We start from the raw sequence: 14,170 nt of genomic DNA on the forward strand, positions 1-14,170 counted from the left end.
ACATTGTAATGAAAGGGAATAATTGCAGCTTTGGGGGACTGGATGCCAAGTGGTCTGCTTTATCCCCTTATTGCTCAGTCTCACATTGACATCTAAAACTTTGACAAACTTCTATAGATATGTGGTACAGGTGTATTAGCTGGCTGCATCACCAATGGAAAGACCAATTCCCTTGAACAGATAATCCTGCAAAGAGCAGTGGACATGGTCTTGTCCATCAAGAGTAAAGCCCTTCCCACCACTGAGCACATCTACACGGAGTTCTGTCCCAGGAAAGCAGCGTCCATCACTGGGACCCCCAACACCCAGGTTATACTCCCTTCTCACTGCTGCCATCCGGAAGAAGGTACTGGAACCTCAGGACTTGTGCCACCAGGTTCTGGAACAGTTATTACCCCTGAACCAGAGGGGATAACTTAACTAAACTTCACTTGCCCCATCACTGAACTGTTCCCACAACCTATGGACTCACTTTGAATGACTCATGTTCTCTGTATTTATTGCTTATTTATTATTATTTCCCTTTTTTCTTTTGTGTTTGCTCAGTTTGTTGTCTTTTGCACACTGGTTGTCTGTTGGGTACAGTCGTTCATTGATTCTATTATGGTTATTTATTGAACATGCCTGCAAGAAAACAAATCTCAGGGTTGTATGCAATCACGCCATTTTAAGAGACCGTCTCCAATACGGGGTTGGTGTTGATGGCACTGCCTTGAATTGGTTTATATCCTACCTCAAAAATAGAAGCTTCTCTGTCAACGTAGGCAAATTTTCTTCTCCCCCAGCTAGTCTCTCCTGCGGGGTCCCACAAGGTTCCATCCTAGGTCCCATTCTTTTCTTTATCTCCCTCGCCCTCGCCCATTTCCCCTCAGTCAAATCATTCAAAAATACGACATTTCTTTCCACTGTTATGCTGACAACACACAGCTTTATCTCCCCCGAAACCAAATGACCAGTCAAAACTAGCCAGCCTCATCAACCGCCTTGAGGACATAAAGTGTTGGATGGCAGAAAACTTCTTACAGCTGAATGAAGGCAAGTCTGAAGTTGTCCTATTTGGTGCCCCTGACTCCATCAAAGTGATTACCAACAGTCTTGGTAACCTGTCTACCCTTGTCAAACCCCATGTTAAATCCCTTGGTGTGATATTTCAATCCACCTTTAAGTTTGACAAGCAAGTTAATGCAGTAGTAAAAGCCAGTTTTTCCCAGCTTTGTACTATTGCTAAAATCATGCAGTTTCTCTCCTTCAAGGATCTTGAGCAAGTCATCCACGCCCTTATATCCTCCCACTTGGACTACTCCAACTCCCTGTATACTGGGATTAGTCAGTCGTCCCTGTCCCGCCTGTAACTGGTCCAGAATGCCGCAGCCAGGCTCCTGACAGGTGACCTGAAGAGGGACCATATTTCTTCTATCCTGGCCTCTCTCCACTGGCTGCCAGTACGGTTTAGAATTGATTTTAAGGTTCTCCTGTTTGTTTATAAAGCTCTAAGTGGGTTGCCCCCCTCCTTATATCACAGACCTTCTAACCCCTTATTCTACTTCCAGCTCCCTCAGGTCGGCTGACTTGTGGCTCCTGGCTGTCCCGCGATCTAAACTTAAGTTCAGGGGTGACCGCACCTTTGCTGTTGTAGCCCCTGGACTGTGGAACAGCATTCCCCTCCCTATCAGATCTGCCCCCTCCATCGACTCTTTTAAATACAGGCTCAAAACTTACTTCTATTCAATAGCGTTTGAATCCTCCTGATGTGGCTGATTTTTGGATTGTGCCTAGGCCCTTGTGTTGTTTCTTTAGTGCCTATAAGCTGTTTGTCTTGTTGGTTATGTCTGTGTTTCTTGTATTTGTGATTTTAGCTATCAGCTCTGATCTGTACAGCATTTGGTCAACGTGGGTTGTTTGTAAATGTGTTTCGTAAATAATTTTGACTTGACTTGATTTGTGCTCTGATAATAAGTTAACTTTCAAACTTTAATGCAGGCAAGTGAATATCCACACAGTCAAAGTCCAATTTAATTTTGTATGCACAGGTATTTTGGAAAAACTTGCTTGTAGCAGTATCACAGGCACATAGTATCATTTAAGCAGCATTTAGACATTATAACACGCAAAATGCTGGAGAAACTCAGCAGGTCAGGCGGCATCTATAGAGAAGAGTAAATTTTTTTTTCATTTTTAAATCTTTTTTAATTATTATTGAAGATCAACAAAAAAATGCATTAAAGTAATCAAGTCCACATGTCAATAGGTACGATGAGAAATTAAATTACCAAATAACTGATTAACAAAGCTAAACAATATATCAATAATAAGAAAAAATAAAGTGTTAAAACTTTTTTTTGGAAAAAAGAAAGGAGGAAAAAAGAACCCCTGCTAACTAAAACAGAAAAACCCTACTAACGAAAAAAACCGAGGGGAAAAAGATCATTGGGAGCACAACCCCGGAGCTCTACGCCGTACAAGCTTCCATAAAAGAAAAACATCAATCCGCCAACTCAAATCCATTTAAACAAAAATCTGAAGGAAATAATCTTAATTAACTCAAATCAGATGATAGTAGTGGGCAAAAGAACCCCACCTTTTCTCGAAGTCAAATCGAGGATCAAAAGTTCGGCTTCTGATTTTCTCCAAACTAAGACATAGCATCTCCCGAGAGAACCATTGTATCAAAGTGGGAGCAGAGGCATCTTTCCATTTCAATAAAATATCCCTTCTGGCCAATAATGTAACAAATGCAATTACATGTTGGTCTGATATAGAAATACCATGAATATATTGAGGGATTATACCGAACAAAACTGTCAATTTATTAGGTTGTAAATTAATTTTTAAAGCTTTAGAAATTGTAGAGAAAATAGATTTCCAGAACTGTTTCAATACAGAACACGACCAAAACATATGTGTCAATGTAGCTGTCTCAGTTTTACATCTATCACACTGACTATCAACATTGAGAAATATTTTAGACAGTCTCTCCTTTGTCAAATAGTAACGATGTACAATTTTAAATTGAATTAAAGAGTGACTGGCACAAATCAGAGAAGAGTTAACCAGCTTCAAAATTCGCAACCAATCCTCTGTTACCAAGGTTATGTTAAGCTCTCTTTCCCAATCTTGCCTTTATCTTAAGTGAAGAGTAATTGTAAATTATAAATTTTCCGGATAAAACCTTTAACTAAAGGATTCATTTTTAAAATAATGTCTAACAGGTCAGAATCCTGTATACATGGAAAATCACTTAAATATTCTTATAAGAAATGTCTGACCTGAAGATATTGCAAAAAATGTGAGTATGTGAGAGAGAGTAGTTAGTTACTAATTTCTCAAAAGACATCAATCAGCCTTCTTGGAACAGATCCATGAAGGAATAGACCCCTTTATTCCTCCAAAGAAAAAAGGTAGGATCACTTAGTGAAGGTTTAAATAAATATTTTTGATAAATTAAGAGTAAAGAGTTGACTTTTCAGACCAAGATCCTTCATCAGGACCTGATGTCTCAGTCCAAAACATCAACTCTTTATTCCTCTCCATCAATGCTGCCTGACCTGCTGAGTTTCTCCAGCATCTTGTGTGTTACTCTGGATATCGAGCATCTGCAGAATCTCTCTTGTTTATGATTCAAATGTTATACAAAATTTCCACAAGAAAGGGTGCAATTAGAACAAAGCAGACTCCACCTTCTTCACTGTGCTTTGTAATTGGTGGAAAGGTTTTGGTGTCCTTAAGACACAGTAGCAGAATTAGGCCATTCAGCCCATCGAATCTGCTCCACCATTCTGTCATGGCTGATCCCGGCATCCACTCAACCCTATACACCTGCTTCTTGCCATAATCCTTTGATACCCTGACTGAATAGAAAACGATCAACTTCCACCTTAAATATACCCATGGACCTGGACTTCACTGCAGTCTGTGGCAGAGCATTCCACAGATTCACTTCTCTCTGGCTAAAAAAAATTCCTCCTTACCTTTGTTCTAAAAGGTCACCCCTCAATTTTGAGGCAGTGTCCTCTGGTTCTGGATCACCCTACCATAGGAAACATCCACTATATATCCACCCTATTTAGTCCTTTCAGCATTTGGTAGCTTTCAATGAGATCCCCACGCATTCTTCTAAATTCCAGTGGGTACAGGGCTAAAGCTGCTAAACACTCCTCATGTGTTAACTCTTTAATCATCCTCATGAATCTCCTCTGGACTCTCTCCAATGACAACACATCCTTTCTGAGATATGGAGGCCAAAACTGTTGACAGCTTGACTTGTGTCTTAAAAAGGCTCAGCTTTATTTTCTTCCTTGTACATTCTATCCTCCTTGAAATAAATGCCAACATTGTGTTTGCTTTCTTTACCACAGACTCAACATGTAAATTAACCTTCAGGAAGTCTTGCATGAGGATTCCCAAGTTCCTCTCCACCTCTGATGTTTGGACCTTCTCCCCATTTAGAAATAGTCCACACTATTGTTCCTTTTACCAAAATGCATTATCAGACATTTCCCAACACTGTATTCCAACTACCACCTTTTTGACCATTCTTCAAATTTGTCTACGTCCTGCTGCAATCGTATTGCTTCCTCAGCACTACCTGCCCCTCCACCTGTCTTCATATCATCTGCATTTTGCCATGAATCAACCAGTTCCATAATCCAAATCATTGACAAACAATGTGAAAAGTAGCGGTCCCAATACACGACTAGTCACTGGCAGCCGATCAGTAAAGGGCCCCTGGCTGTCAGCCATTGCTCAGTCCTTGCCAGTATGTTTTCTGTAACACCACAGGACTTTATTTTGTTAAGCAGTGTCGAAAATGAGTCGCTCACCGCACAATTCCCCACATTTGACCCACACCTGCAACCGGTCACCCTGTTAATGTGACTGATATGTTTCGGTTTCTAATTGATGGTAAGGTCATTAAATGTCAAGGGCAAATGATTAGACTGTCTTATTGCAAGTAATCCTTGCCTGCACTTTGGTGGAGTCATACCTAGCTATTTCCCAGGTTACGCAATTTGCAGGCATATTAAAGATCTGTGAATGTTACGTATTATAAAATTGCTCAATCATAGAACATAGAACAGTACAGCATTGCACAGGGCATTGGCCAGTGATGTGGTGTCCACCTTGATGCCAATTTATACGGAAATTTACTTTGTTAGGTCAGGTTTTCCTTTAGGAAACCTGGGGCAGAGAACGCTGGTGGGAGTTGTGTACAGGCCACCTAACAGTAGTAGTGAGGTTGGGGATGGCATTAAACAGGAAATTAGAAATGTGTGCAATAAAGGAACAGCAGTTATAATGTGTGACTTCAATCTACATATAGATTGGGTGGACCAAACTGGTAAGGGTGCTGAGGAAGAGGATTTCTTGGAATGTATGCGGGATAGTTTTCTGAACCAACATGTCGAGGAACCAACTAGAGAGCAGGCTATTCCGGACTGGGTATTGAGCAATGAGGAAGGGTTAATTAGCAATCTTGTTGTGAGAGGCCTCTTGGGTAAGAGTGACCATAATATGGTGGAATTCTTCATTAAGATGGAGAGTGACATAGTTAATTCAGTAACAAAGGTTCTAAACTTAAGGGTAACTTTGAAGGTATGAGACGTGAATTAGCTAAGATAGACTGGCAAATGATACTTAAAGGGTTGATGGTGGATATGCAATGGCAAGCATTTAAAGATCGCATGGATGAACTACAACAATTGTTCATCCCAGTTTGGCAAAAGAATAAATCAAGGAAGGTAGTGCACCCGTGGCTGACAAGAGAAATTAGGGATAGTATCAATTCCAAAGAAGAAACATACAAATTAGCCAGAAAAAGCGGCACACCTGAGGACTGGGAGAAATTCAGAGTCCAGCAGAGGAGGACAAAGGGCTTAATTAGGAAAGGGAAAAAAGATTATGAGAGAAAGCTGGCAGGGAACATAAAAACTGACTGTAAAAGCTTTTACAGACATGTGAAAAGAAAAGGATTGGTTAAGACAAATGTAGGTCCCTTACAGTCAGAAACAGGTGAATTGATCATGGGGAGCAAGGACATGGCAGACCAATTGAATAACTACTTTGGTTCTGCCTTCACTAAGGAGGACATAAATAATCTTCCAGAAATAGTAGGGGACAGAGGGTCCAGTGAGATGGAGGAACTGAGGGAAATACATGTTAGTAGGGAAGTGGTGTTAGGTAAATTGAAGGGATTAAAGGCAGATAAATCCCCAGGGCCAGATGGTCTGCATCCTAGAGTGCTTAAGGAAGTAGCCCAAGAAATAGTGGATGCATTAGTGATAATTTTTCAAAACACTTTAGATTCTGGACTAGTTCCTGAGGATTGGAGGGTGGCTAATGTAACCCCGCTTTTTAAAAAAAGGAGGGAGAGAGAAACCGGGGAATTATAGACGGGTAAGCCTGACATCGGTGGTGGGGAAAATGCTAGAATCAGTTATCAAAGATGTGATAACAGCACATTTGGAAAGTGGTGAAATCATCGGACAAAGTCAGCATGGATTTGTGAAAGGAAAATCATGTCTGATGAAGCTCATAGAATTTTTTGAGGATGTAACTGGTAGAGTGGATAGGGGAGAACCAGTAAATGTGGTATATCTGGATTTTCAAAAGTCTTTTGACAAGGTCCCACACAGGAGATTAGTGTGCAAACTTAAAGCACACGGTATTGGGGGTAAGGTATTGATGTGGATAGAGAATTGGTTAGCGGACAGGAAGCAAAGAGTGGAAATAAATGGAACCTTTTCAGAATAGCAGGCGGTGACAAGTGGGGTACTGCAAGGCTCAGTGCTGGGACCCCAGTTGTTTACAATATATATTAATGACTTAGATGAGAGAATTAAATGCAGCATCTCCAAGTTTGCGGATGACACGAAGCTGGGTGGCAGTATCAGCTGTGAGGAGGATGCTTAAAAGGATGCAGGGTGACTTGGTTAGATGAGTGAGCAAATTCATGGCAGATGCAATTTAATGTGGATAAATGTGAGGTTATCCACGTTGGTGGCAAGAACAGGAAAACAGATTATTAACTGAATGGTGGCCGATTAGGAGAAGGGGAGGTGCAACGAGACCTGGGTGTCATTATACACCAGTCATTGAAAGTGGGCATGCAGGTACAGCAGGCGGTGAAAAAGGCAAATGGTATGCTGGCATTTATAGTGAGAGGATTCGAGTACAGGAGCAGGGAGGTACTACTGCAGTTGTACAAGGCCTTGGTGAGACCATACCTGGAGTATTGTATGCAGTTTTGGTCCCCTAATCTGAGGAAAGATATCCTTGCCATAGAGGGAGTACAAAGAAGGTTCACCAGATTGATTCCTGGGATGGCAGGACTTTCATATGATGAAAGACTGGATCGACTAGGCTTTTACTCTCTGGAATTTAGAAGATTGAGGGGGATCTTATTGAAGCATATAAAATTCTAAAGGGATTGGACAGGCTAGATGCAGGAAGATGGTTCTCAATGTTGGGGAAGTCCAGAACGAGAACTAGGAGGCAAAGGGTGGCAATAAATGGAGCCTTATCAGTTTGGCTGCTGGTGACTAGTGGTGTTCCATGGGGGGCTGTGTTGAATTATTTTTATGTTGTACGTCCACCATTTGGATGGTGAAATAGATGGCTCTGTGGCCAGGTTTGTGAATGGTACGAAGGTGTGCAGGTAGTGTTGAAGAAACAGAGAGGCTGCAGAAGGACTTAGATGAGCAGAATAGGCAAAGAGGTGGCAGATGGAATACGGTGTCAGGAAGAGTATGGTCATGCACTTTGACAGAAGAAATAAAAGCAGACCATTTTTTCAAAGTGGAGAAAATTCAAAAATCCAAGGTGCAAAGGGATTTGGGAGTCCACATGCAGGATTCCCAAAAGGTTAATTTGCAGATTGAATCGGTAGAGAAGGCGGCGAATGCAATGTTAGCATTTGTTTCAAAAGAACAAGAATATAAAAGCAAAGATGTAATGCTGAGGCTGTGTAGGACACTGGAGAAGGCCTCATTTGGGAGTATTGTGAGCAGTTTTGGGACTTGTATCAATTTCATTGACTTTACCTCCACCTTCCACTCTGCTGTCAAATTTACTTGTCCATTTCTGACTCCTGTCTCCCTTTTCTCAGTCTCTCTATCTCCGTTTCTAGAGACAGCCTTTCTATTGATATCGTTTATAAACCCTCTGTCCCTTGCAGCTGTCTTGAGTGTACCTCTTCCCACCCTGTCACTTGTTAAAAATGCCAATCCCTTTTCTCTTTTCCTCTATCTCCACTGCATTCATTCTCAGGATGAGGCTTTTCATTCCTTCGGAGAAAGGGGCTTCCCTTCGTCGACCATTAATGCTGCCCTCACCTGCAACTCTTCCATTTCTGCCCTCGGCCTCCTCATCCAGCACATAATTCTCTGTAACTTCCGCCATCTACAAATGGATCCCATCACCAAGCACTCTTTCCCTCCTCCCCACTTCCCATTTTCCGCAGGGATTGCTCCCTACGTCACTCCCGTCTGTTTGTCCCTCCCCCCGATCTCCCTCCTGCACTTTTCCTGGCAAGTGGAACGTGATCCACTACACCTCCTCCCTCACTACCATTCAGGGTCCTAAACAGTCCTTGCAGGTGAGGCGGCACTTCACTTGTGAGTGTGTTGGGGTCATTTATTCTATTCGGTGCTTCCGGTGTGGCCTCCTGTATATCAGTGAGACTCAGTGTAGATTGGGAGAGCGCTTTGTCGAGCACCTTCACTCCTTCCACCACAAAAAGCGGAATTTCCCAGTGGCCAGCCATTTCAATTCTACTTCCCATTCAGATTCTGACATGTCAATCCATTGCCTCTGCTATTGCCACGATGGGGCCACACACAGGTTGGAGGAGCAACACCTTGTATTCCATTGGGGTAGCCTCCAACCTGATGGCATGAACATCGATTTCTCGAGCTTCCAGTAACAAACCCCCCTCCTCTCCTTCACCATTCCCCATTCTTGTTTCCCTCTTGCACCTTCTCTTCTTGCCTGCCCATCACCTCCCCCTGGTGCTCCTCCCCCTTCCCTTTCTTCCAGAGGATTCTGTCCTCTCCTTTCAGATTTCCCCCTTCTCCAGTCCTTTATAGTAGTAGTCATAGTCATACTTTATTGATCCCAGGGGAAATTGGTTTTCGTTACAGTTGCACCATAAATAATTAAATAGTAATAAAACCATAAATAGTTAAATAGTAATATGTAAATTATGCCAGGAAATAAGTCCAGGACCAGCCTATTGGCTCAGGGTGTCTGGCCCTCCAAGGGAGGAGTTGTAAAGTTTGATGGCCACAGGCAGGAATGACTTCCTATGACGCTCAGTGTTGCATCTCGGTGGAATGAGTCTCTGGCTGAATGTACTCCTGTGCCCACCCAGTCCATTATGTAGTGGATGGGAGACATTGACCAAGATGGCATGCAACTTGGACAGCATCCTCTTTTCAGACAGCACTGTCAGAGAGTCCAGTTCCATCCCCACAACATCACTAGCCTTACGAATGAGTTTGTTGGTTCTGTTGGTGTCTGCTACCCTCAGCCTGCTGCCCCAGCACACAACAGCAAACATGATAGCACTGGCCACCACAGACTCGTAGAACATCCTCAGCGTCGTCCAGCAGATGTTAAAGGACCTCAGTCTCCTCAGGAAATAGAGACGGCTCTGACCCTTCTTGTAGACGGCCTCAGTGTTCTTTGACCAGTCCAGTTTATTGTCAATTCGTATCCCCAGGTATTTGTAATCCTCCAGTCCTTTATCCCTTACACCAATCGACTTCCCAGCTCTTTACTTCATTTTCCCCACCCCCTCCTGCTTTCACCCATCACCTGCCACCTTGTACCACTTCTTCCTCTCCCCCTCCCCTCCCCCCACCTTCTTATTCTGACTTCTTTCCCCTTCCTTTCCAGTCCTGAAGAAGAGTACTGGCCCAAAGCATTGACTGTTTATTCCCATCCATAGATGCTACCTGACCTGCTGAGCTCTTCCAGCACATTGTGTATATTGCTCTAGATTTCTAGCATCTGAATTACTTCTGTCTAACCTTCTCCTTAATAATGACAACTTCAAACACTTCTGCCTCCTGACATTCCTGAACTTCCAGTATACTAGTAGTGTCTTCCGCAGTGAAGACTGATGCAAAATACTTATTCAGTTCATCAGCCATTTCCTTGACCCCCATTACTATCTCTCCAGCATCATTTCCAGTGGTCTAATATCCACTCTCACCTCTCTTTTACACTTTATTTTTTAAAGTCTGTCACGAGCCTTGTGGCCCATCAGGGTGGTGCTTATGCCGATTTCCGTGGCGTGAAGCTACTGAGAGTATGAGACTACCCCCTACCCCCCCGGATAGGACGCCAGTCTATCGCGAGGTTAACCCCCAGCATTTTTGCCAGTACCCATTCTCAGCTGGGTAGACTGGAGCACTGTGTGGTTAAGTGTCTTGCTCAAGGACACGCATGCTGCCCCAGCCGAGGCTCGAGCCCACGACCTTCAGATCGCTAGTCGTAACGCCCTAACCATTTGGCCATGCGCCACACTTTTACACTTTATGTATCTAAAGAAATTTTTGGTGTCCTTTTTAGTATTATTGGCTAGCTTACCTTCATATTCCATATTTTCCTTAATGACTTTTTTTTAGTTGCCTTCTGTTGGTTTTTTAAAAGCTTCCCAATCCTCTAACTTCACACTAATTTTTGCTCTATTATATGCCCTCTTTTTGGCTTTTATATTGGCTTTGATTTCCTGTTTGAGATGTATATATCCCACACCTTCTGAATTGCTTCCAGAAATTCCAGTCAATGCTGCTGTACTGTCAATCCTGCCAGTGTTCTTTTCCAATCAGTTTTGGCCAGTTCCTCTCTCTTGCCTCTCTAATTCCCTTTATTCCACTGTAATACTGATACACCTGACTTGGCTTCTTCTCAAATTTCAGAGTGAATTCAATCATATTATGATCACTTGGCCCTAATGGTTCCTTTACCTTAAGCTCTCTAATCAATTCCAGTTCATTGCACGACACCCAGTCCAGAACAGCTGATCCCCGAATGGGCTCAACCATAAGCTCTTCTGAAAAGCCATCTCGTGGGCATTCTAGAACCCACCCCACCCCCTTGGGATCCAGCACCAACCTGATTTTCCCAATCCACCAGCATATTGGAAGTCCCCCATGACTATTGTAACATTGCTCTCTTGGCATGTGTTTTCTCTCTCCCATTGTACTTGGTAGACCACAGCCAAACTGTACTGTTTGGGGCTCTGTCAGGGGCGTATCTACGGAAAATAGTGCCTATGGCAAGCACTGAAATTGTGCCCCTGTCCAAACATCTGACACCCATCTTTTAGATAACTTTACCATAATATCAGCTCAAAAATAAAGTCAAACTCGTTAACCTTTTAATTAACAAATTATGGCACTACATGAAAATTATAACTGCACCTTCCTTGTTTTCACTGATGCAAATTGGTCTATGATGTGATCAAAGTCAGTTTTTTCAGTTTCTTCTCTTTCTACACTCAGCAGAGCAAGATCACAGAATCTCCCTGGACCCATGGAGGCTCTCTAATACGAAAGTATTAGTTTTAACTTGCTGAATAATCTCTCACAGCTGGTGATGGTTAGCGTTATCTGAATAGCATTGCGAAGATTAGGGAAGACGCTCTCATCTCCATACTGAACAATAAATTCAAGAAGCCCTTCAGGTCTTGATATTTTCATGTTGACCCACCTTGATAGCAACATTCTGCAATCCAAAATTTCTTCATATAGCTGCTGTCCATCAACATCAGAGCTGTACAATTCGCCCAAATTTTCGCACTTCTTTAAGTCGTTACTGTTGGTGCCATAACACAGTCCCGCGACATTGAGAAGGAACCCAAACTTGGCGTCAGTGTCGTGCAAGTGAGTGAACCTTTTATCCATTTCTCTGTGAGTGTTCCCTTCATGACTCTTTCCATTTCCTCCTTAGCTGTTAACCCAGCGTCTCTCGAGTTCTCATCAGCCATTCGTTTCTTTCATCTCTGACGTCTTTCAACTTCAATATTCCACTCTTGACAGAGACCGATTCCTTCAAGTGACTCATGGACCAACACTTCTCTTTCATCATAAAAATGATCTCGGAGGGCTTTCAAATCCAGGGCAGAATCGTGGAAGGTCATGCTAGGATCCTGCAGCCTCTTTTGAATACGGTCAATGCGAAAGAGTACTTTATTCCAAAATCCGAGCAAAATCAGAAAATCGTAAGTCAGCATGCGGTTGTACAGCTGCCTTGTTTCACTTCTTGTTTCACTGGTCTCGTTTTCATTGTCTATTATGTCCTGGAGAACTTGAAGCATCTCCTCAAGGCACTTGTTGACGGGCCTCACTGCTTCTGTCCTTGCACTCCACCTGGTTTCGGGCTCCGACTTAACAACCAGGGGCACGGCATTTTTGAGTTTTTCCCAGCGCTGTGTTGAATGAGAGAGAAGCATGTAGAGAGCTTTGATGGTTTCAAAAAACATGACCATAATTGTATCCTGCTTGGCTGCATGTACACCCACCAAGTTGAGTGAGTGATTGTCGCAATTCACAAACACTGCCAGGTTGTTTTTCTCACTTATTCTTTAATGAGCACCACTTCCGTGTCCAGCCATCCCTGCAGCGTTGTCATAGCACTGTGACCGACAATCTTGTAGCTCCATTTTGTCCTTCTCTAGCTATTTCAAGATGTCTTCAACCAAGCTCTCAGCATCCTTCTGGCTTATCTGGATAAAACCAAGGAAGGACTCTCTAACATGGACTGCTTTCCTCTCAAAATCAACTTCCACATACCTCACTACTTCTGACATCTGCTCACAATGTGCCCGATCAGGAGTCGGGTCGAACATGAGACCATAGTACTTGGCTTTACAAATACTTCTCAGTAAATTCTGGCGAACAGTGGATGCCATCATGTGGATGAATTCATTCTGGACACCCAGTGAAAGATAAGACTTTCCAGTGAGGTGTTCTTTTATGACAGGGTCAAAGATGGCCAGTAGTTTCAGTAAGCCAAGGAAATTTCCCACACTGGAGTCATCGTCTAGCTGTGTCCTCGTAAAGCCAGGTTCTGAGCCGCAAGGAATTTTATGCAGTGAAGGATTCTCGTCAAGATATCACGCCACTTCTGTTTTTCCTTCACAATCTCTGACTGAAATACCGTGTCAATAACTCCTCTGTTTCCAGCTAAATTTCTTTCCATTTCTTTCCTCTGGTTGAATCCACTTATTGCTCCAGTGAGGATTGATGGTCTGACCAGAAATAGAGAAGACAGAGTGGACAGCTATATGTGGAGCCAAAAGAGATGGGGGAGATTCTGAACAATTTCTTTTCTTTGGTATTCACTAAGGAGAAGGATATTGAATTGTGTACGGTAAGGGAAACAGGTAGGGAAGTTATGAAAACTATGATGATTAGAGAAGAGGAAGTACTGGAGCTTTTAAGGAATATAAAAGTGGATAAGTCTCTGGGTCCTGACAGGATATTCCCTCGGACCTTGAGGGAAGTTAGTGTGGAAATAGCAGGGGCTCTGACAGAAATATTTCAAATATCATTAGAAACGGGGATGGTGCCGGAGGATTGGCGTATTGCTCATGTCGTTCCATTGTTTAAAAAGGGTTCTAAGAGTAAACCTAGCAATTATCAGCCTGTGAGTTTGACGTCAGTGGTGGGTAGATTGATGGAAAGTATTCTTAGAGATGGTATATATAACTATCTGGATAGACAGGGTCTGATTAGGAACAGTCAACATGGATTTGTGCATGGAAGGTAATGTTTGACAAATCTTATTGAATTTTTTGAGGAGGTTACTAGGAATGTTGAGGAGGGTAAAGTGGTGGATGTTGTCTATATGGACTTCAGTAAGGCCTTTGATAAGGTACCACACAGAAGGTTGGTTAGGAAGGTTCAATTGTTCGGTATTAATATTGAAGTAGTAAAATGGATTCAGCAGTGGCTGGATGGGAGACGCCAGAGAGTGGTGGTGGATAACTGTTTGTCAGATTGGAGGCCAGTGACTAGTGGTGTGCCTCAGGGATCTGTATTGGATCCAATGTTATTTGTCATATACATTAATGATCTGAATGATGGGGTGGTAAATTGGATGAGTAAGTATGCAGATGATGCTAAGGTAGGTGGAGTTGTGGATAATGAAGTAGGTTTTCAAA

At 42.8% G+C, this 14,170-nt stretch overlaps 1 protein-coding gene across 1 annotated transcript in view; it reads left to right on the forward strand.

The window, feature by feature from the left end:
* The window catches only part of gk5 (glycerol kinase 5), a 92,025-nt gene that overhangs the window by 1,217 nt on the left and 76,638 nt on the right, over positions 1–14,170 (forward strand). The window lies entirely within an intron of this gene.

The sequence above is a fragment of the Mobula hypostoma genome, chromosome 4, assembly GCF_963921235.1.
Source record: "Mobula hypostoma chromosome 4, sMobHyp1.1, whole genome shotgun sequence".
In the NCBI taxonomy this organism is placed as follows: Eukaryota; Metazoa; Chordata; class Chondrichthyes; order Myliobatiformes; family Myliobatidae; genus Mobula; species Mobula hypostoma.